Here is a 22,739-nt window from a genome sequence, read left to right as displayed (position 1 = left end):
GAATATTTTTTATTTATCCATCCTTACTATACTCATTTCTGTCTAAGCAGAGAGGCACGAAGCATTCACTAAACAGCATGCTCTCTAAAACACACAGACTCATCTAGTCATGTGACCTTTGGGATACACAATGCCCTGTTTGCAAGATCATTATTGCATTTTCCACATGATTAGATTTATTCGGGCATGTGTTTATTTCTCCTAATAAACTAGGCTTTGTCAAAAATAAACACCCTGTCATGTTTAGTTTTAATACAGGTGTTTGCATAAATCTTGGCATAGTCAATGGACATATGAAATGTTTACTCAACAAATGATTTAATCCAAGGAATGCAAGATTCATGATATTCATATCATATGTTCAGCTGTGTCTCTCTTAAAATACATATCCTCAAGCTTAACTTCCTAGTTAAGGAAGAAAAGGTTTTGTTCATCTTGGTAATCAGCAATCACTCAAGAATGAATAGGGAAATATACCTCCAAGTGGTTATCACCTATCTTACATGTTAAAAGAGGCACGTGTGATGAGTGACACTTGCATTCATTTCCTGCTGCCATTACAAGTCACTACCAAATGCTCCGTTTCAAACAATCAGAATATGTTTTCTAACACACCTGAAGGCCAGAGGCCTGTAGTCAGTGCTACCCAGTCAAGACTGAGATGGTGACAGGACCCTCAATTGAGGTGCCAAGAGGAGAACTGCTCCTTGTCATTCTGGTAGCTAAAAGTAGTCTTTGACTTGTTTGTACCTAGCCTTTGTCTGTGGCTCCATGGTCATCTTACTCTCCAATCTTTCTGCTATCATTTTTTTGTCCCCTAAAGATACTCTGTGATTGTGGCTAGGGCTCAGTTCATGTCAAGATCCTTAATTTAGGGGTGCCTTTTCATTCCTATTGCAGCAATGGCTCATGATTCCAAGAAACATCTGAAGAGTATAGCAGCTCCAGAAAATTGGATGTTCGAGAAATTGACTGGTATGTTTACTGCTTTTGTACATACACAGGTTATCACAAGCTGATGGAATTTCAGCCTCTGTTCATTTTCCTAAGGAACAGACCTAAGTATGCCTTTACTGAAGATGAAGCATAAAAAGATTTGCATGGAGTTCTTCACTAAGACTGATGGAAAAGTCAGGACCAATATAATCTACTATTCTGGGTTTATGGATATCACCAGCATTGACAAGACTGGAGAGAACTTCTGTCTGATCTGACACCAAGGGTGGCTTTCTATTCATCATATTATACCTAAGAAGGCCAAGTACAAGTTGGGAAAAGAGAAAGATTTTTGTTGGCACAAAAGGAATCCCAGATCGAGTGACCCATCATGCTTATACAATTTACTACCCTTCTACTCTCATCAAGGGGAATGACAGATTGGTTTGGAGACTGGCAACATAACAGACTTCATCAACTGGAATTCTGTGTATGGAGACTGGAGGTGGTAACCTGGGAATGAATGGTATGATCATTAACAGAGAGAAGCTTTTGGGTGTGGTTCATGTGAAAGATGCCAATAACAACAGTTTTCCCACTCAGCTTTCCAACAATTTTATTATTGTCAACAGCAACAAATCATGGATCTCTCCCCCCCCCAAAAAAAAGAAATCTGCCTCACCATTGCTGAAGAAAGAGAAAAGAGCTAGAGGCCAAACAGCAGTGGGTGAAGTGGTCTTTAGGATACTTGCTAGAAAAGTATTTGTATTCAAGTATTTGTATTTGTATACAAGACTTTCTATGCAATGTGGTAGATTAAACAACATGATGAAAACTAAACAAACAAACAAAAACATCCTTACTTTAGTCATACCTACTAAAGCATTTTTTCTTTACAAAATAGCATTCATAGTCTCTAAGGATATCATGTCCATTACTTAGGGATGACCATTACTTAGTTCACATTGTACTTAAATTAATTGATGTTAATTTTCTCTTTTACATTTCATTTCATTTTTCTTTTTATTCTTTTGGACTAAAAATGTCAGCCTTAGATTTTTACATTTCAAGAAATCCACTTTAAGGGATAGTATAGTACCTCTAAATAGAATTTCTTTTAAGACTCAATACATTAAATACTAGAAATATGATTAACAGCAGGCAATAGTATGTACTTTACTGTTTTTGCTAGTAAAGGTCTTATTGCCAAGATACAATAGTATTTAAGCTCAAAAGGAAGATATTTATTCCAAGAAACAAAAAAGGGAAAACATAGAAAAGACCAAGCTAGGTACTGTTTAACTGACAGAAAATTCACAACCTTTGAACTGACAGAGTAAAGGAGCAGGAAACTTTACCTTGTCCCCAGAACCCTTTTGGAGGAAGAATGCCCATCAGAAAACCAGTGAAAAGTTCCCTAGAGGCTTCCCGTGTGAAGAGTGGGGACACATTCCAGACAGTGACTCACTGTCATTTCTATACAAAAACAAGTGCAGACCACCATATGACTAAGCCTCTCAGGAATGTGTTCTGTGCACTCACATGGCTAGGGCTGCTCCTCAAGGAACCAGAGATGTTGGAGAAGTTCTCATACCCTAGAGGACCAGACACTATGCTGAAAAACAAGTCCTACAATGTGAAGGCAAGTTAAGAATTCCAGGAAAAGTAATTATCCAATCAAAATTTCTTGACTAAAACTGAATAATATAGTTTTGTTTACAATTGATTTTTACAAAAGACTTGTCCAAACTTCTGGAATTCATAGACACATATAATTTTTTTAAAAAGGATCCTTCTGGTTTCCCTCTGAAACCAGAGCTGACCGTGTGCCACAGCCCTGTGTACCCAGATCCCTCCGGAAGAGAGCTGGTCTCCCAGGAGTTCTGATATAACTAAGAGCACAGGTGAGACTACCACTTCTGTACAAATACCTGGACCAAGAGGAATCTGACCTGAGACTTCAGGACATAGGAACCTAGGATTAATCTGGGACAGAATCCTTGATTTTCCATGTGTGCCCAGAACTGAGCCTGTGCCACAGGCTCTTGGTACCAAAATATGCCAGGAGAGAGCTGATCTCCCAGGAGTACTAACTCACAAGCTTACAGAAAGGTAAAGCCACTATCAGAAACAGCAAGACCAGCTAACACCAGAGATAACCAGATCTCAAGAAGCAAGTGCAAGAATCTAAGCAACAGGAACAAAGGCCACTTGGCAGCATCAGAACCAAATTATCCTAACACAGCAAGTCCTGGATAAACCAACACACCTGAAAAGGAAGATTCTGATTTAAAATTACATCTCATGACCATGTTAGAGGACTTTAAGAAGGACATAAAGAACTCCCTCAAAGAAATAAAGGATAACACAGGTATACAGGTAGAAACCCTTAAAGAAAAAACACAAAAATCCCTTAAAGAATTACAGAAAAACACAAGCAAAAAGATGAAGGAGTTGAACAAAACCATACAGAATCTAAAAATAAAAATAGAAACAATAAAGAAATTACAAAAGGAGACATCCCTGAAGATAGAAAACCTAGGAAAGAGATCAGGAGTCACAGATGCAAGCATCACCAAAAGAATAAAAGAGATAAAAGAGAGAATCTGAGGAGCAGAAGATACTATAGAAAACATTGGCACAACCATCAAAGAAAATGCAAAATGCAAAAAGGTCCTAACTCAAAACATCCAGGAAATCCAGGACACAATGAGAAGATCAAACCTAAGGATCATAGGTATAGAAGAGAGCAAATATTCACAACTTAAAAGGCCAGTAAATATCTTCAACAAAATTAGAGAAGAAAACTTCCTTAACCTAAAGAAAGAGATGTCCATAAACATACAAGAAGCCTATAGAACTCCCAATAGATGGGACCAGAAAAGAAATTCTTCCTGTCACATAATAGTCAAAACACTAAATGCACAAAAGAAAGAAAGAATATTAAAAGCAGTAAGGGAAAACGGTCAAGTAACATATAAAGGCAAACCTATCAGAATTACACAAGACTTCTCAACAATGAAAGCTAGAAGATCCTGGCCAGATGACATACAGACCCTAAGAGAACACAAATGCCAGCCCAGGCTACTATATCCAGGAAATCTCTCAATTATCACAGTAGGTGAAACAAAGATAGTCCATGAGAAAACTAAATTTAAACAATATCTTTCTAAAAATCCAACTCTCTAAAGGATAATAGATGGAAAACTCTAACACAAGGAAGAAAACTACACCATAGAAAAAGCAAGAAAGTAGTCTTCTTGAAACAAACAGAAAAAAATATAACTACACAAACATAATTTCACCCTTAACAACAAAAATGATAAGAATCAACAATCATTGGTTTCTAATATCTCTCAATATCAATAGACTCAATTCCTCAATAAAAAGACATAGACTAACAAATTGGATGGCAAATGGGACCCAACATTTTGGTACATATAGGAAGCACACCTCAATGACAAACACAGCCACTTTCTCAGAATAAAAGGCTGGGAAAAATTTTTTAAGCAAATGGTCCCAAGAAAAATGCTGATGTAGCTATTCTAATATTGAATGAAATCGACTTTCAAACGAAAGTTGTCAAAAAAGATAAAGGACACTTCCTACAACTCCAAGGAAAAATCCACCACAATAAATACTCAATTCTGAATATCTATGCTCTAAATGCAAGGGTACACACATTCATAAAGAAAGCTTACTAAAGCACAAAGCACGAATTGTACCTCACACGATAATAGCTGGAGACTTCAACACCCCACTCTTATCAATGGACAGATCATGGAAACAGAAACTAAACAGAGACACAGTGAAACTAACAGAAGATATGAACCAAATGGATTTAACAGATAGCTATAGAATATTTCATCATAAGAGAATCTAACTTCTCAGCACCTCATGGTACCTTCTCAAAAACTGACCATATAATCAGTCTCAAAATAGGTCTCAACAGATACAAGATGATAGAAATAATGCCATGTATCCTATCAGATCACCACAGACTAAGGCTGTTCTTCAATAACAACAAAATGACATTAATACAAATACCACATATGCATGGAAGCTGAACAACACTCTACTTTATGATAACTTGGTCAAGGAGAAATAAAGGAAGATATTAAAGACTTTTTAGAATTTAATGAAAATGAAGACACAGCATACCCAAACTTATGGGACACAATAAAAGCAGTGCTAAGAGGAAAAAAAAATCATAGTTTAGAGTGCCTCTAAAAAGAAACTGGAAAGAGCATACATAAGCAGAACAAAGAACAAAAACTCAAGAACAAAAAGAAGCAAATACACCCAAGAGGAGTAGACAACAGGAAATAATCAAACTTAGGACTGAAATCAGGCAAGTAGAAGCAAAAAGAACTATACAATGAATAGTTTTGTTAAAACAAGGATCTGGTTCTTTGAGAAAATCAACAGAATAAATAAACCCTTAACCAGACTAACCAGAGGGCACAGAGACAGTATTCAATTAACAAAATCTGAAAAGAAAAGGGAGACACAACAGAAAGTGAAGAAATTAAAAAATAAAATCATCAGATCCTACTACAAAAACCTATACTCAACAAAACTGGAAAATCTAGAGGAAATGGACAATTTTCTAGACAGATACCAGGTACCAAAGTTAAATCAGAATCAGATAAACCATCTAAACTGTCCAATAACTCCTAAAGAAATAAAACTATTTCCTAAAGAAATAAAATTCTCCCAACCAATAGAAGCCAGGATCAGATGGGTTTAATGTCAAATTCTATCAGACCTTCATAGATGACCTCATACTAATACTGTCCAAACTATTCCACAAAATAGAAACAGACTGAGTACTATCCAATTCTTTCTATGAAGCCAAATTATGCTTATACCTAAACCACACAAAGACCAAACAAAGAAAGAGAACTTCAGACCAATTTCTCTTATGGATGTCTATGCAAAAATACTCAATAAAATCTTGCAAACTGAGTCCAAGAACACATCAAATGATCATCCATCATGATCAAGTAGGCTTCATCCCAGAGATGCAGATGGTTCAGTATATAGAAATCCATCAAAGTAATCTGCTATATAAACAAACTCTAAGAAAAAAAATGATCATCTCATTAGATGCTGAGAAAGCACTTGACAAAATTCAAGACCCCTTCATGTGAAAAGTCTAGTAAAGATCAGGAATCCAAGACCCATACCTAAACATAGTAAAAGCCATATACAGCAAACCAGTAGCTAACACTAAACTAAATGGAGAGAAACTTGAAGCAATCCCACGAAAATCAGGGATTAGACATGGCTGCCCACTCTCTCCCTATCTATTCAATATAGTATTGTAAGTCCTAGCCATAGCAATTAGACAACAAAAGGAGGTCAAAGGGACACAAATAGGAAAGGAAGAAGTTAAAATATCACTATTTGCAGATGATATAATAGTATGTTTAAGTGACCCAAAAATTCCACCAGAGATCTAGTAAACCTGATAAATGACTACAGAAAAGTGGATATAAGATTAAGTCAAACATATCAGTAGCCTTCTTCTACTCAAAGGATAAACAGGTTGAGAAAGAAATTCTGGAAACAACACCCTTAACAATAGTCACAAATAATATAAAAATACATAGGTGTGACTCTAACCCAGTAAGTTAGTTCTGTATGACAAGAACTTCAAGTCTCCAAAGAAAGAAATCGAAAAAGATCTCAAAAACTGAAAAAATCTCCTATGCTCATGGATTGGCAGGATTAATATAGAAATAATGGCCATCTTACTGAAAGCAATCTACAGATTTAATGCAATCCCACCATTATCAGAAAGTCTTTCAAACATATGGAATTACCCGAAAGCCACTGGCCACCATTTGTAAGATCTAGTGAAATATACATAAACATTACTTTAAAATGTCAGATTCTGTGATCTTCCTGCCTCAGACTTAGAACTACAGAAATGTTAAGAACCTACCAAGCAGAGGTATAATGCTGGGAAACTATCAAGCAGATCCTGAAGCTGGGTGATTCTAAGTACAAAACCCACTCTGGTTGAATTAAGGAAAAGATGGGGGAAGCTGAGTAGGAGGAGAATGTTGCAGGAGGACCAGCAGTCTAATTAACCGAGACCCCTGAGATCTCTCAGACACTGGATTTCCATCCAGGCAGTGTTCACCAGCTGAGATGAGTCCCCCAACTCATACAAGGCAGAGGACTCCTGGGTCTGGGTTCAGTCAGAGAAGATGCACAAAACCCTCAAAAGACTGGAGGTCTCAGGAAGTTTAGAGGTCTGGTGGGGTGAGGGTGTGGGGAGGTATGGAAAGTGGAACGGTTGGACCTGGGAGGGGAACAAAATCTGGAGTGTAAAAAAAAAAAAAAAAAAGAAGTATGGCCAATAGGAGTGCTACACAGTAGGCACACTGTTGGCAATCCATGTATATATTTTAATGGATACCAGAAACATGATAAAACTATGGCTTGATAATGATACAGCTATGGATATAGGTACCATTGAAAGGTAAAAGTTTTAAAGTTGCCGCCCTAGACACAAAGTTTAGAGCAGGAAAAAAAAAATGAGGTTAGGCCCCAGAATTCTATGTTCCAAGAAGCCTCTCCTAGGTCCATAGAATGGGTAATTACATTGGCCAGCTCAACAGCTTTCTCCCAGAAACTAGCTGACCATAAATCTTAGAGAACAATCTTGAGAAACAGGAAGCAACTTCTCCTAGGAACTAGCAGATCATGAAGTTAAACAATCTGAGAAGCAGGAGACAGCTTCTCCTAGGAAACAATCTTGAAAACAGAGAGTTTTTCTTTGTGAATTTTTCACTGGTATTCTACACACTTACCAATGACGCCATCCCTGTCCCCTCGGGCTGTGGTTTCTCCCTTTAAATACCTCTTCTCCCAGCCTCTCGGGGTCGAACTCCACTGCCCCTGCCTGGGATATGAGTCTCGACCCCAGTGCACTGGTTGCTATCGATTAACCTCATGTGATTACGACAAGGACCATCTTGTTTGAGTTCTTGGGGGATTGCGTCATCCCGAGACTTGAGTGAGGGTCTCCCAACTCCGGGGGTCTTTCACCATTACTCATGAATTAACTTTCAAAATGGTGCCCAAGATATTCAACAGAATAACATAAAGTACAAGGGCAGTGCTTTGAGTATGTTTGGCCCAGGGAGTGGCACTATCAGGAAGTGTGACCCTTTTGGAATATCCTTGTTGTAGGAAATGTGTCACTATGGGGGGGTGGGCTTGGTGACCCTCCTCCTAGCCATATGAGAGCCAGTCTACTCCTGCTGCCTCTATAATGAGATGTAGAACGCTCAGCATCTCCTACATCATGCCTTCCTGGACACTGCCATACTTCCACCTTGATACTAATGAAGTGAACCTGTAAGCCAGCCCCAATTAAATGCTGTCCTTTATAAGAGTTGCCTTGGCCATGGTGTCTTTTCACAGTAGTAAAACCCTAAGATAGAAGTTGGAACTGGTAGTAGGGTATTGCTATAATAGGTCTGACTATGCTTTTCTTTGAGGAATGTGTTTTCTGGGACTTTGTAAACCAGCAAAGCAGTGGAATGTTTTAAATGGGACTTAATGGAGCTTGCTAGTTAGAAACATGGTAGACTGTGTCCCTGAGTGCTTTTGAACTGTGGGGACCTAGCTCAAGAGGTTTCAGAGAAGACTTTTAATATGTGGCCTAGAGACTGATTTTGTGATATTTTGGTGAAGAATGTGGTGTGAGTTTTTGTTTTTTGTTGTTGTTGTTGTTGTTGTTGTTGTTGTTTTATTTTTTGTTTGTTTTGTTTTGCTGTTTGTGATTGTCTGAAAAATCTGCCTAAGGCTAAGGTAAAGAAATGTAGATTGTTTTGACAAAGGAAATCTCAAAAGAGCTTGGTATAACTTATGTTATGTGGTTACTAAACTCCACTATTATGAAGAGCATTTTAATGAAAAGTACAAGCATAGAAAGGAAAAATATAAAATGTATGGTTCAAAGATTAAAGGAGTCCTAGGATGTGGAATGAACTTAAATCCTGTGTTCAAAGATATTAAATGGAATTGAGCAAGATCCTACCAAGGTAAATATATAATCTTGCAATTAAAGAAGCATTATTATGACCTGGTTATTGTTTCATTAAAACTTTTAATCTAAAATGAGCTACAATCCAGAAATGGAGGGCACACTTGAGATTCAGATCTTGAGTCTGGAAAACACAGGCTTTTTGTCTGGATATTGAGCAATAGTGGCCTTGAAAAGCTTTGGCACAGATATGACTGCATACACCTTTAATTCCAGGAGACAAAAACAAGCAGATCTGAGTTCAAGGCCCGTTTTAGGTGAAGAAAGGTTAAGTGTGGGTGTAGTGGTATACACCTTTAATCCTAAGGTTCAGGAGACAGAACCTTGCAGATCTCTGAGTTCAAGGTCAATCTACAGAGTTAATTCCAGGAGAGCCAAACTTAGGCATTGAAGGAGTTGGAAAACAGAAACTGATGATAATATAATAGGGCAGGGGGACCATGTTCCAGCCCCAGCAAACAGCAGAACTAGGCAACTTTGGCCATGTAGATCTGGCTTTAAAGTCAAGAATAGAAGGGACTACTGAGACAATCGATACTGCTTAGCTTGAGCTAAGAAATCAGTGGTGGTTAAGAAAAGAACAGCATTATTGAGGTGAAATCTTCTGGGAAGTGTTTTTCTGAGATCACAAAGAAGCTGTGTTCCAGAAACAGTCAAGGGTGTACCTTCTGCCACAGCTGGATTTCTTAATACATAAAAATCACGAAGGTGGTATTGGTTTTGAAGGTATAAAGGGGTCATGGAGGCTTGGCATAATGAGAGGCAAGGGAAGGCATTGGTGAAGGTGTAGCCTCAGTAGCAGCTGACAGTACTATGCAAAAATGGATGAGGTCATGCCACTTGAAATATTTCTTGTTTTCTATGTATTCTGTTTACTTATAGCCATTTTTTCACTTACAACTTTTATCTCAGATTGCAAAATGCCAGCACTATCATTTGTGTAGAAAACATTAACTCGCATTTGATAGAGATGTTTCTTGAGGGCATGGTTTCATTCCCAAGGAAAGCAGTGATATGTCTTTAAGAAAAAATGAATTTTCAGAAAAATCACAGTTTAATTCAAAGGTCAAAACATGAAAACAGATAGGAAGTAAAGTCCAAATAGTTAATCATTCTCTGCTAAACAAATTCTAACGTTGTTTTTGTCTTTGCAGTTTATGTAGGGAGATTTATTTTGATTCTAAAGACTCTGCTTTTTAGACTCTATTCATTCTAGAAGCTCAAGTTGATGGGAAAATAACATAATGCCAAAACTATTGGGGAGCACATTGACATTTTCCTGACTATCATGATACTTTATTTGAAAGTACCTTGGTATTCTGCTGTCTTATAGGTTATATCTATCCTAAACTGTCATCATGTTGAACAAATAGACTTAGAAATGGCCTGTTAAAAAGTCCCAAAACAGGCATGTCTGTATAGGAGATATGACTGGTCAAGTAAGTGAGTGGTAGCTTTTAGGTAAGTATTGCTCTCCAGCTAATTCCTGGACAGACAAGAGAGTTCAGAAGTGAACATTCTGTTCAAAGTAGATTTTGCTAATGTGTTTGATGGGAATTTTACTCATCAGTCTCTGTGAAAAAAAAGATTTCTTAGCTTCTCTAAGATTTTTCATGTCGAGAAAAATAAATATTCTACAAAATATTCAAGTCAAGCCAACTATAGAATTAGTAATGTTCTCAGGACTGAGCCAGATTGTCGTCACTGAGATAAGACATAGCCATTTGACTAATGACATGCTCTGAATTATTGGATTCCCTAGGGTCACATCTTTGAGAAGACAGTCTTGAAAGGATGGTGTGAGTTTCTTCTCCTTGTATATGTCTAATGTTCACAGGGATTTTCTTTTTTCAGTAATTAATTAACTTAGCATTCTGACTTTACTTTCTCCTCCCTCCTCTTCTCTAAGCACTTCTCTACTACCTGCCTTGCAACCCCCAACCACTCTTTCTTCCTTTCTTCTCAGGAAAGTAGAGACCTCCCATAGAGATGAACCAACCTTGGCATACCAAGTTGCAATAAGACTGGGGGCATCTTCTCCAATTGACACTAGAAGAGATGACATAGTAATGAGAAAGGTTCAGACAAGAAAAAGTGTCAGAGACAATCTGTTCCTGCTGTTAGGGAACACAAAAGACACCTAGAAAGACAAAACTGCAGAAATGTTACATATGTGAAGAGGACATAGGTCAGTCCCATGCATACTCCCTAGTTGTAGGTTTAGTCTCTGTGGGACCCTATGGGCCTAGTTTAACTAACTCCGCATGTTTTATTGTGATGTCCTTGACTCCCCCTGGCTCCTACCATCCTTTCTCCCCTTCTTCCAGGGGATTCCCCAATCTCCATCTAATGCTTAGCTCTGGATCTTTTCATTTGCTTACATCAATTGCTGGGTGAAACCTTTCTGATAAAGGTTATGCTAGGCTCCTGTCTGGCATCCCTGTGCTTGTGTGGCCTCTGGGAAAACAGGCGGAGTTGAGGGTTATAAAGTAGAGCCTGGGGGTAGAATTATTCATGGGGCTTTTAACTTAGAAACTATTAACTACATTTTAAACTGTGAAAAACTGGGATCTGAAGACTGATCTAATTGCCAAGCTCCTGAAACAACCAAATAATGGATTGTTACTAGAACCATTGTGTAGAATGTCAGAGGATTTCTATACCACAGTGTCCCACACAGAAAGACCAAGGAAGAGTAAAAAGCAGACCATCAATTTGAGATTGAGGTGGGACATTGGGCTGGGAAGGGTCTGAAAGGAAGTGGGAGAGTTGGAAGCTATCTAAAAGGCTATAATTTGAAAAAGAGAAAGGAGTGTTATATGAGAGGATTTAGGAAAAACAAAAAGTGTTTTAATTATAATCTCAAAAATAAATGAAGATCCTCTCAGCTCTACTTGAGATCACAGTGTCACTGAGGGCTTACTGGATTTCATTTTATTTTAATTGATGATGCCATCATTTTGTTCCTTAAGAAAGGTGGAATCAGACACAATAAGCAGACTATATTGGTAAAGAACAAATTATTCTTAACAAATCTAATTACTTTTTTCCCAACAGAATTGCATGAGTAGATGACAATGGAAGCAAAAAGGAAACAATATATCTTGATTACCAGTATAATAGTGTCTGTAAAACATTACAACAATTATTTAAAAACTCCATCTGGAATAAAAGTTGGCTTCCTAAGAAAAAAGGGCAATATGAAACACTGTCGGAGGTTAGTCTGGGACTCCCAACTTTCTGCTTTCCAAGAACCATTTGTAAAAGTCCTTGATGGGCAGCAATTTTCTGGGATGACAGATATGACAAATCCTTCTGTCTCATGCTGGGTTTGCCTTAGATTGCATTAGATGTGGAAAAATTTCAGACTCCTCCAATAACTATATACAAGGCAAATGAGTAATAGTTGTGAAACAAATATGACATTATAGTGGAGAGTACACAAGATCTTTTCAAGGCTTCAAAATAACTTCTAGGAGTACTTGCAAAAGAACCTATACTACCTCTTGCACCACATCTGCAGAGACAATATATCCATCACACAGATTGGTAGGATATTTTACATTTAATGAGATTCAATACTCGGCCTAAAGGCACACAACTACAAACTTTGGAGGAAATATAGTATTTCAGTGTCTCCAGTTTTACACAAGTGACCTGTTCTGATGTTACTCTACCTGAGAATAAACATTGTCTATGTACAGATACTATGAGACCTTACAAATTGTACATGACCTTGAAGGTAAATAAGTATACATAATGTTGATAATAGCAATCATGGGAGAGAACTTAACCAAGAAACAACTTCAGGATTGTTTTCTTGGAATCTGTGGACTGCTTCAAGGAAATTATACCATAGTGTAATAGAAAGGTATGGAAAGGGTACCATGAGATTCCACCCTTGTCTCTCTGTCTAAGCCAGAAAGATTAGCCTAGGCTTTGAAAATTCTCACTGTGTTAGGCTAATGTGGGAGCCAGAACCAGGGAGTCCATGCTTGGGGAACCCGATCGAGAGCAAGAATGAGGTCAAGATGTGCCCAAACCCTGAAAATCTTCTCCTGAAATGGCAGGAGTTAGGATTTTTGCATCCTTGCTCAAGGCCTATATGCTCTGGTGCATGTGACATAGTGACACACCTATTTCAACAAGGCCACACTTCCAAATAGTGCTACTCCCTGGGCCAATCATATTCAAACCATGAAAGTTCCCTATCTCTACAGCCCCTGAGGTAGTCATGAAGCCTGGTGGTCAAATTACAGGTTTAACTTCCTCTCTCCCTATAAGAACATGTCCAGTAAGCACCTTAGAATTTTTCTTTATGCTAGTACCAGAACCTTGGTGTTAGCAAATAAATGCACAATCACCCTGAATCCCCCATCCACTTCTCAAGGTCAATATAGCCCTGTTATCCCCAATAAAGGAAAGCTGCTTCCACTGAAAACCTCTTGGAGAAGGCACTCAAGTCATCTGAGATTGTGCCAATCTTTCTGCCCAGATAAACTTCATTCCAAATCTTTCTGCCTAGATAAGTTTCATTCCATCCAGCCCTGCCCCAGTGTGAATGGGTTCCTGGATACCCCGAGGGCACAAGCAAAACTGTTGGCAGCTGACACAGGGAATCAACAGAACTTCTGGAAGAGCAGGGATGGGTGAGTGCTCCCCAGTAGTTGGCATCAGCCCAAAGGACCTTCAGTGTCCACATTCTGAGGGCTGGGAGCCTATCTTTCCCTCCTTTGCTTTCAGTTTATGCCATTGTTTCAGTTTCAGATAGGTTGGAAAGATAATGGAAGCCTTCTGGCTAGGGTGATCTCTGGTGTTGGCAGGAGATAACTAAACCTCTGCCTGAACACTAACAGCCCTAACTACCTTTTGTTTTCTTAAAAGAAAGAAAGGAAGGAAGGAAAGAAGGGAGAGGGAGGGAGAGAGAGAGAGAAAGAAAGAAAGAAAGGAAGGAAGGAAGGAAGGAAGGAAGGAAGGAAGAAAGAAAGAAAGAAAGAAAGAAAGAAAGAAAGAAAGGAAGGAAGAAAGGAAGAAAGGAAGGAAGAAAGGAAGGAAGAAAGGAAGGAAGGAAGGAAGAAAGAAAGATGATTATGCAGCCTCCGGTAACTACCACTTAAGAGTAGTTGCTGGAACTCTTAAATCTGCAGGCAGGCTGACATCTTGGGGTCATTGCAGAATTCCCTGACAGTCCTAAGACTGCAGGAAGTTCTTCATTGGATGGAACATTTCTTTTTCTTTTCTATCATTGAAATACCTCATCAGATTAAAATAGATAAATAAATAAGTAAATAAATAAATACCCTCAGATTAGGAAATATGGGCCCTTTAAATATCCCCTGTCTTAGTTAGGGTTTTACTTCTGTGAAGAGACACCATGACCAAGGCAACTCTTATAAAGGACAACATTTAATTGGGGCTTGCTGACAGGTTCAGAGGTCCTGTCCATTATTATCAGGGCAGGAGCATGATAGCTTCCAGGCAGACATGGTACTAAAGGAGCTGAGAGTTCTACATCTTCATCCAAAGGAAGAAAGAAGACTGGCTTCTAGGCAGCTAGCAGAAAGGTCTTAAAGCCCACAGTGACACACTTAAAAGCCACACCTACTCTAAGAAGGCTACATCTCCAAATAGTGCCACTTCCTGGGCCAAACATAATCAAACTACCACATAATGTAACTAACCAAAAAGTCACATGAACGTCAGCAGCATCTGCTTTCTCACCCCTTGCCCAATCATCCTGCACTACAAAAGTGGACTGACTGCCAGGCCAAGTTGTTTTTCCTACCATGAAAGTTGAACTCTTCAAGAACCTGTTAAGAAAACTGGAAATGCAACATGGCTCCTTGGTTTCCTCCCCCAGCTCAAAGCAGAAAAATGCCAATAAATCTCCAGGCTAGCTCTACCCTCTATTCATGGCTCCACCAGAAGTCTAGATTTCTAGGCATTTATAATTAATGTCACCCTTCTCCATTGGGGCTGGATCCCCCAAACTCAGATAGCCACTTTAAAGTGTTTTCCTCTGGGCCTCAGAAAGCAGCTGAGGTAGCAGAGTGTTATAGTTAGAAGTGCCTCTGCTGGCTTTGGGCCTTTCTGTCCCTTTTCAGAATACTTTTCAGGGGTTAAACAAAACAAAAAAGAGTTATGCCACTTCTCCAAAGAAGCTGCTCCCTTCCCTCCCACCTACCAGGCCCTGTGAGAATGAGGTCAAAAGGTCCTGACTCAGAGGGAGGAGGAGCTTTTGCAAAGCAGTCTTGCACTGCTAGGTTTCTCTGGGTTCTTCTGCATAGCAGAGGCACCATAATATGCAAAACGAAGAGTCAAAGAAATGGCTGAAGCTGGTGGCTGACAAGAACAATATAGGCTCATACCTAGGCCAGGCACACATGGCACTGGTGTGAAAAAGATCTGCCAAATTAAACTCTGTAGACAGACTACTCATTCTTGCTGCTCAGTAGCTTATCAGCTAAGGGTAATCATCACAGGGCAGCAAAAACTGAATAAGAATGATGGTGAGAGTTTTGCTGTTAAAGATGATATAACTTAGAACAATGCAGCTGGTCCTCACCCAAAACTTAGATAAAACTTAGATTTTTTTCTTCTTCCTTTGTTTTCTTTCTAACTTTTTTTTTTGTGTTTGTTTTTTTGCTGTTTTTGAATTTTAATTTTCCCCCCTAAATAACAGAAATAACTCATTGTCAATTTTCCTTTCATTGAAAATATTGACTAACTGACTACAGTTCATTATGGGATTAACCATTCAAAGAGAAAAACTTTATCTTAAACCTTATGAGGTGATTTGGACTTAAATAATCAAAGAAAAAATTCAGCTGAGGCTAAAAGAAAATTGGCTCTGGTGGAAAAGAAATTATGGATCATTGAGGATCCAGAACTCAGTTGTATTTTGAGTGTTTTGCCTCCTAAAATGGTTGGTTGTGTTGCTAACAGGAGTCTGGTATAGCTGTTCCCTGAGAGGTTCTACCAGCACCTGACCAATACAAATGCAGATGCTTATAGACAACCATCAGACTGAGCCCAGGGACTCTAATAGAAGAGCTAGAAGAGGAATTGACAAAGCTGAAGGGGTTTGCAAACCCATGCGATGAACAATATCAACTAACTGGAATCCCCAGAGTTGATGGGGATTAAATCACCAACCAAAGAGTATACATGGAGGAAGCCATGGTTACAGATATATATGCCTCAGAGGATGTGACTTACTTGATGTCAATGAAAGGGGAGACCCTTGTTACTGTGGAAGCTTGATGCCTCACCATAGGGGAATGCTAGAGCAGTGAGCAGGAGTGTGTGGGTAGGTAGAGAAGTACCCTCATAGAGGCAAAGGAGAGGGGAGAGAGGTGGGATGGGGTGGGAGGGTCGGTGGTGGGGTAACTGGGTAGGGGGATATCATTTCAAATATAAACAAATGAAATGAATAATAAAAAATTATGGTTATACTCTATGCCTTTACTACTAAAAGGTACTTTATTTTCACATTACAAAAACACAATTGGGAGACTTTGTACTTCTTTTCAAATTTTTAAAAGTTAACAACATTAGAAAGGCTAAACATCAACGATTTAAAAATATTATTGTAGCTCCTTTTAGAGCAAGAGAGCAAAAAGTCTCGATGTTTTACATTGCACTAAATTTATTTACATCCAGTTTTCTGGACAGAGGAACCCCCCCTTTCAGGATTTGCAGTCAAATTAGAGAATGTTCATACCTTTAGCACAAAATCATTTTAAAAAAGACTGAATAGTATTCAAGTTAATTTGATCACGATGCTTTGGTTAATATAAAACTAATGTTTTACCCTTTGGAACTAAAATTACTAAGGTTCATGTAAAATGAACCAAGTAGTTCACATGTTTACCTTTTCTTTGAATGTAATCTATAATTATTAAACTAATAAAAATACAGAATTGTGATTGTTAAAGACTGCCAAAACTCTAATTTACTTTTTATTGCTCTTGAGAAATTTAGTGTGTGTTGTCAAAATGGGCTGCTTTTGATACCAATCAATCTAATTAAAGATCTGTGTTTTTATTTTTATTTTTGTCAATCTTTTTTTTTTTATTAACTTGAGTATTTCTTATATACATTTCAAGTGTTATTCCCTTTCCCGGTTTCCGGGCAAACATCCCCCTCCCCCCTCCCCTTCCTTATGGGTGTTCCCCTCCCAACCCTCCCCCCATTGCCGCCCTCCCCCCATAGTCTAGTTCACTGGGGGTTCAGTCTTAGCAGGACCCAGGGCTTCCCCCTCCACTGGTGCTCCCACTAGGATATTCATTGCTACCTATGGGGTCAGAGTCCAGGGTCAGTCCATGTATAGTCTTTAGGTAGTGGCTTAGTCCCTGGAAGTTCTGGTTGCTTGAAATTGTTGTACTTTTTGGGTCTCGAGCCCCTTCAAGCTCTTCCAGTTCTTTCTCTGATTCCTTCAACGGGGGACCTATTCTCAGTTCAGTGGTTTGCTGCTGGCATTCGCCTCTGTATTTGCTGTATTCTGGCTGTGTCTCTCAGGAGCGATCTACATCCGGCTCCTGTCGGTCTGCACTTCTTTGCTTCATCCATCTTGTCTAATTGGGTGGCTGTATATGTATGGGCCACATGTGGGGCAGGCTCTGAATGGGTGTTCCTTCAGTCTCTGTTTTAATCTTTGCCTCTCCCTTCCCTGCCAAGGGTATTCTTTTTCCTCATTTAAAGAAGGAGTGAAGCATTCACATTTTGATCATCCGTCTTGAGTTTCGTTTGTTCTAGGGATCTAGGGTAATTCAAGCATTTGGGCTAATAGCCACTTATCAATGAGTGCATACCATGTATGTCTTTCTGTGATTGGGTTAGCTCACTCAGGATGATATTTTCCAGTTCCAACCATTTGCCTACGAATTTCATAAACTCGTTGTTTTTGATAGCTGCGTAATATTCCATTCTGTAGATGTACCACGTTTTCTGTATCCATTCCTCTGTTGAAGGGCATCTGGGTTCTTTCCATTTTCTGGCTATTATAAATAAGACTGCGATGAACATAGTGGAGCACGTGTCTCTTTTATATGTTGAGGCATCTTTTGGGTATATGCCCAAGAGAGGTATAGCTGGATCCTCAGGCAGTTCAATGTCCAATTTTCTGAGGAACCTCCAGACTGATTTCCAGAATGGTTTTACCAGTCTGCAATCCCACCAACAATGGAGGAGTGTTCCTCTTTCTCCACATCCTCGCCAGCATCTGCTGTCACCTGAGTTTTTGATCTTAGCCATTCTCACTGGTGTGAGGTGAAATCTCAGGGTTGTTTTGATTTGCATTTCCCGTATGACTAAAGATGTTCAACATTTCTTTAGGTGTTTCTCAGCCATTCGGCATTCCTCAGCTGTGAATTCTTTGTTTATCTCTGAACCCCATTTTTTAATAGGGTTATTTGTTTCCCTGCGGGCTAACTTCTTGAGTTCTTTGTATATTTTGGATATAAGACCTCTATCTGTTGTAGGATTGGTAAAGATCTTTTCCCAATCTGTTTGTTGCCGTTTTGTCCTAACCACAGTGTCCTTTGCCTTACAGAAGCTTTGCAGTTTTATGAGATCCCATTTGTCAATTCTTGATCTTAGAGCATAAGCCATTGGTGTTTTGTTCAGGAAATTTTTTCCAGTGCCCATGTGTTCTAGATGCTTCCCTAGTTTTTCTTCTATTAGTTTGAGTGTGTCTGGTTTGATGTGAAGGTCCTTGATCCACTTGGACTTAAGCTTTGTACAGGGTGATAAGGATGGATCAATCTGCATTCTTCTACATGTTGCCCTCCAGTTGAACCAGCACCATTTGCTGAAAATGCTATCTTTTTTCCATTGGATGGTTTTGGCTCCTTTGTCAAAAATCAAGTGACCATAGGTGTGTGGGTTCATTTCTGGGTCTTCAATTCTATTCCATTGGTCTATCTGTCTGTCTCTGTACCAATACCATGCAGTTTTTATCACTATTGCTCTGTAATACTGCTTGAGTTCAGGAATAGTGATTCCCCCTGAGGTCCTTTTATTGTTGAGGATAGCTTTAGCTATCCTGGGTTTTTTGTTATTCCAGATGAATTTGCAAATTGTTCTGTCTAACTCTTTGAAGAATTGGATTGGTATTTTGATGGGGATTGCATTGAATCTGTAGATTGCTTTTGGTAAAATGGCCATTTTTACTATATTAATCCTGCCAATCCATGAGCATGGGAGATCTTTCCATGTTCTGAGGTCTTCTTCAATTTCTTTCCTCAGTGTCTTGAAGTTCTTATTGTACAGATCTTTTACTTGCTTGGTTAAAGTCACACCGAGGTACTTTATATTATTTGGGTCTATTATGAAGGGTGTCGTTTCCCTAATTTCTTTCTCGGCTTGTATCTCTTTTATATAGAGGAAGGCAACTGATTTGAGTTAATTTTATACCCAGCCACTTTGCTGAAGTTGTTTATCAGCTTTAGTAGTTCTCTGGTGGAACTTTTGGGATCACTTAAATATACTATCATGTCATCTGCAAATAGTGATATTTTGACCTCTTCTTTTCCGATCTGTATCCCCTTGATCTCCTTTTGTTGTCTGATTGCTCTGGCTAGAACTTCAAGAACTATATTGAATAAGTAGGGAGAGAGTGGGCAGCCTTGTCTAGTCCCTGATTTTAGTGGGATTGCTTCAAGTTTCTCTCCATTTAGTTTAATGTTAGCAACTGGTTTGCTGTATATGGCTTTTACTATGTTTAGGTATGGGCCTTGAATTTCTATTCTTTCCAGGACTTTTATCATGAAGGGGTGTTGAATTTTGTCAAATGCTTTCTCAGCATCTAATGAAATGATCATGTGGTTCTGTTCTTTCAGTTTGCTTATATAATGGATCACGTAGATGGTTTTCCGTATATTAAACCATCCCTGCATGCCTGGGATGAAGCCTACTTGATCATGGTGGATGATTGTTTTGATGTGCTCTTGAATTTGGTTTGCCAGAATTTTATTGAGTATTTTTGCGTCGATATTCATAAGGGAAATTGGTCTGAAGTTCTCTTTCTTTGTTGTGTCTTTGTGTGGTTTAGGTATAAGAGTAATTGTGGCTTCGTAGAAGGAATTCGGTAGGGCTCCATCTGTTTCAATTTTGTGGAATAGTTTGGATAATATTGGTATGAGGTCTTCTATGAAGGTTTGATAGAATTCTGCACTAAACCCGTCTGGACCTGGGCTCTTTTTGGTTGGGAGACCTTTAATGACTGCTTCTATTTCCTTAGGAGTTATGGGGTTGTTTAACTGGTTTATCTGTTCCTGATTTAACTTCGATACCTGGTATCTGTCTAGGAAATTGTCCATTTCCTGAATATTTTCAAGTTTTGTTGAATATAGGTTTTTATAGTACGATCTGATGATTTTTTGAATTTCCTCTGAATCTGTAGTTATGTCTCCCTTTTCATTTCTGATTTTGTTAATTTGGACGCACTCTCTGTGTCCTCTCGTTAGTCTGGCTAAGGGTTTATCTATCTTGTTGATTTTCTCAAAGAACCAACTTTTGGTTCTGTTGATTCTTTCTATGGTCCTTTTTGTTTCTACTTGGTTGATTTCAGCTCTGAGTTTGATTATTTCCTGCCTTCTACTCCTCCTGGGTGTATTTGCTTCTTTTTGTTCTACAGCTTCTAGGTGTGCTGTCAAGCTGCTGACATATGCTCTTTCCTGTTTCTTTCTGCAGGCACTCAGCGCTATGAGTTTTCCTCTTAGCACAGCTTTCATTGTGTCCCATAAGTTTGGGTATGTTGTACCTTCATTTTAATGAAATTCTAAAAAGTTTTTAATTTCTTTCTTTATTTCTTCCTTGACCAGGTTATCATTGAGTAGAGCATTATTCAATTTCCACGTATATGTGGGCATTCTTCCCTTATTGTTATTGAAGACCAGTTTTAGGCCATGGTGGTCCGATAGCACGCATGGGATTATTTCTATCTTTCTGTACCTGTTGAGGCCCGTTTTTTGACCAATTATATGGTCAATTTTGGAGAAAGTACCATGAGGAGCTGAGAAGAAGGTATATCCTTTTGCTTTAGGATAGAATGTTCTATAAATATCCATTAAGTCCATTTGGCTCATGACTTCTCTTAGTCTGTCGACATCACTGTTTAATTTCTGTTTCCATGATCTATCCATTGATGAGAGTGGGGTGTTGAAATCTCCTACTATTATTGTGTGAGGTGCAATGTGTGTTTTGAGCTTTAGTAAGGTTTCTTTTACGTATGTAGGTGCCCTTGTATTTGGGGCATAGATATTTAGGATTGAGAGTTCATCTTGGTGGATTTTTCCTTTGATCAATATATAGTGTCCTTCCTTATCTTTTTTGATGACTTTTAGTTGGAAATTGATTTTATTTGATATTAGAATGGCTACTCCAGCTTGCTTCTTCTGACCATTTGCTTGGAAAGTTGTTTTCCAGCCTTTCACTCTGAGGTAGTGTCTGTCTTTGTCTCTGAGTTGTGTTTCCTGTAGGCAGCAGAATGCAGGGTCCTCGTTGTGTATCCAGTTTGTTAATCTATGTCTTTTTATTGGGGAGTTGAGGCCATTGATATTGAGAGATATTAAGGAATAGTGATTATTGCTTCCTGTTATATTCACATTTGGATGTGAGGTTATGTTTGTGTGCTTTCATTCTCTTTGTTTTGTTGCCAAGACGATTAGTTTCTTGCTTCTTCTAGGGTATAGCTTGCCTCCTTATGTTGGGCTTTACCATTTATTTTCCTTTGTAGTGCTGGATTTGTAGAAAGATATTGTGTGAATTTGGTTTTGTCATGGAATATCTTGGTTTCTCCATCAATGTTAATTGAGAGTTTTGCTGGATACAGTAACCTTGGCTGGCATTTGTGTTCTCTTAGGGTCTGTATAACATCAGTCCAGGATCTTCTGGCCTTCATAGTTTCTGGCGAGAAGTCTGGTGTGATTCTGATAGGTCTGCCTTTATATGTTACTTGACCTTTTTCCCTTACTGCTTTTAATATTCTTTCTTTATTTTGTGCGTTTGGTGTTTTGACAATTATGTGACGGGAGGTGTTTCTTTTCTGGTCCAATCTATTTGGAGTTCTGTAGGCTTCTTGTATGTCCATGGGTATCTCTTTTTTTAGGTTAGCGAAGTTTTCTTCTATGATTTTGTTGAAGATATTTACTGGTCCTTTGAGCTGGGAGTCTTCACTCTCTTCTATACCTATTATCCTTAGGTTTGATCTTCTCATTGAGTCCTGGATTTCCTGTATGTTTTGGACCAGTAGCTTTTTCCGCTTTACATTATCTTTGACAGTTGAGTCAATGATTTCTATGGAATCTTCTGCTCCTGAGATTCTCTCTTCCATCTCTTGTATTCTGTTGGTGAAGCTTGTTTCTACAGCTCCTTGTCTCTTCTTTTGGTTTTCTATATCCAGGGTTGTTTCCATGTGTTCTTTCTTGATTGCTTCTATTTCCATTCTTAATTCCTTCAACTGTTTGATTGTGTTTTCCTGGAATTCTTTCAGGGATTTTTGTGTCTCCTCTCTATGGGCTTCTACTTGTTTATTTATGTTTTTCTGGAATTCTTTCAGGGATTTTTGTGTCTCCTCTCTATGGGCTTCTACTTGTTTATTTATGTTTTCCTGGAATTCTTTCAGGCATTTTTGCGATTCCTCTCTGTAGTCTTCTACTTGTTCTCTAAGGGAGTTCTTCACGTCTTTCTTGAAGTCCTCCAGCATCATGATCAAAAATGATTTTGAAACTAGATC

At 38.7% G+C, this 22,739-nt stretch overlaps 2 pseudogenes; both read left to right on the top strand.

The window, feature by feature from the left end:
- Positions 1 to 902: 902 nt before the first annotated feature.
- Rps4x-ps10 (ribosomal protein S4, X-linked, pseudogene 10) lies at positions 903 to 2,587 on the top strand (annotated as a pseudogene).
- Positions 2,588 to 7,373: 4,786 nt separating this feature from the next.
- Brcc3-ps2 (BRCA1/BRCA2-containing complex, subunit 3, pseudogene 2) overlaps positions 7,374 to 22,739 on the top strand; it is a 140,484-nt pseudogene continuing 125,118 nt past the window's right edge.

Source organism: Rattus norvegicus, chromosome 1 (genome assembly GCF_021556685.1).
Source record: "Rattus norvegicus strain SHRSP/BbbUtx chromosome 1, alternate assembly SHRSP_T2T, whole genome shotgun sequence".
Lineage (NCBI taxonomy): Eukaryota > Metazoa > Chordata > Mammalia > Rodentia > Muridae > Rattus > Rattus norvegicus.
Note: the sequence above shows the minus strand (reverse complement) of the source record. Positions and strands in the feature narration are given on the sequence as shown.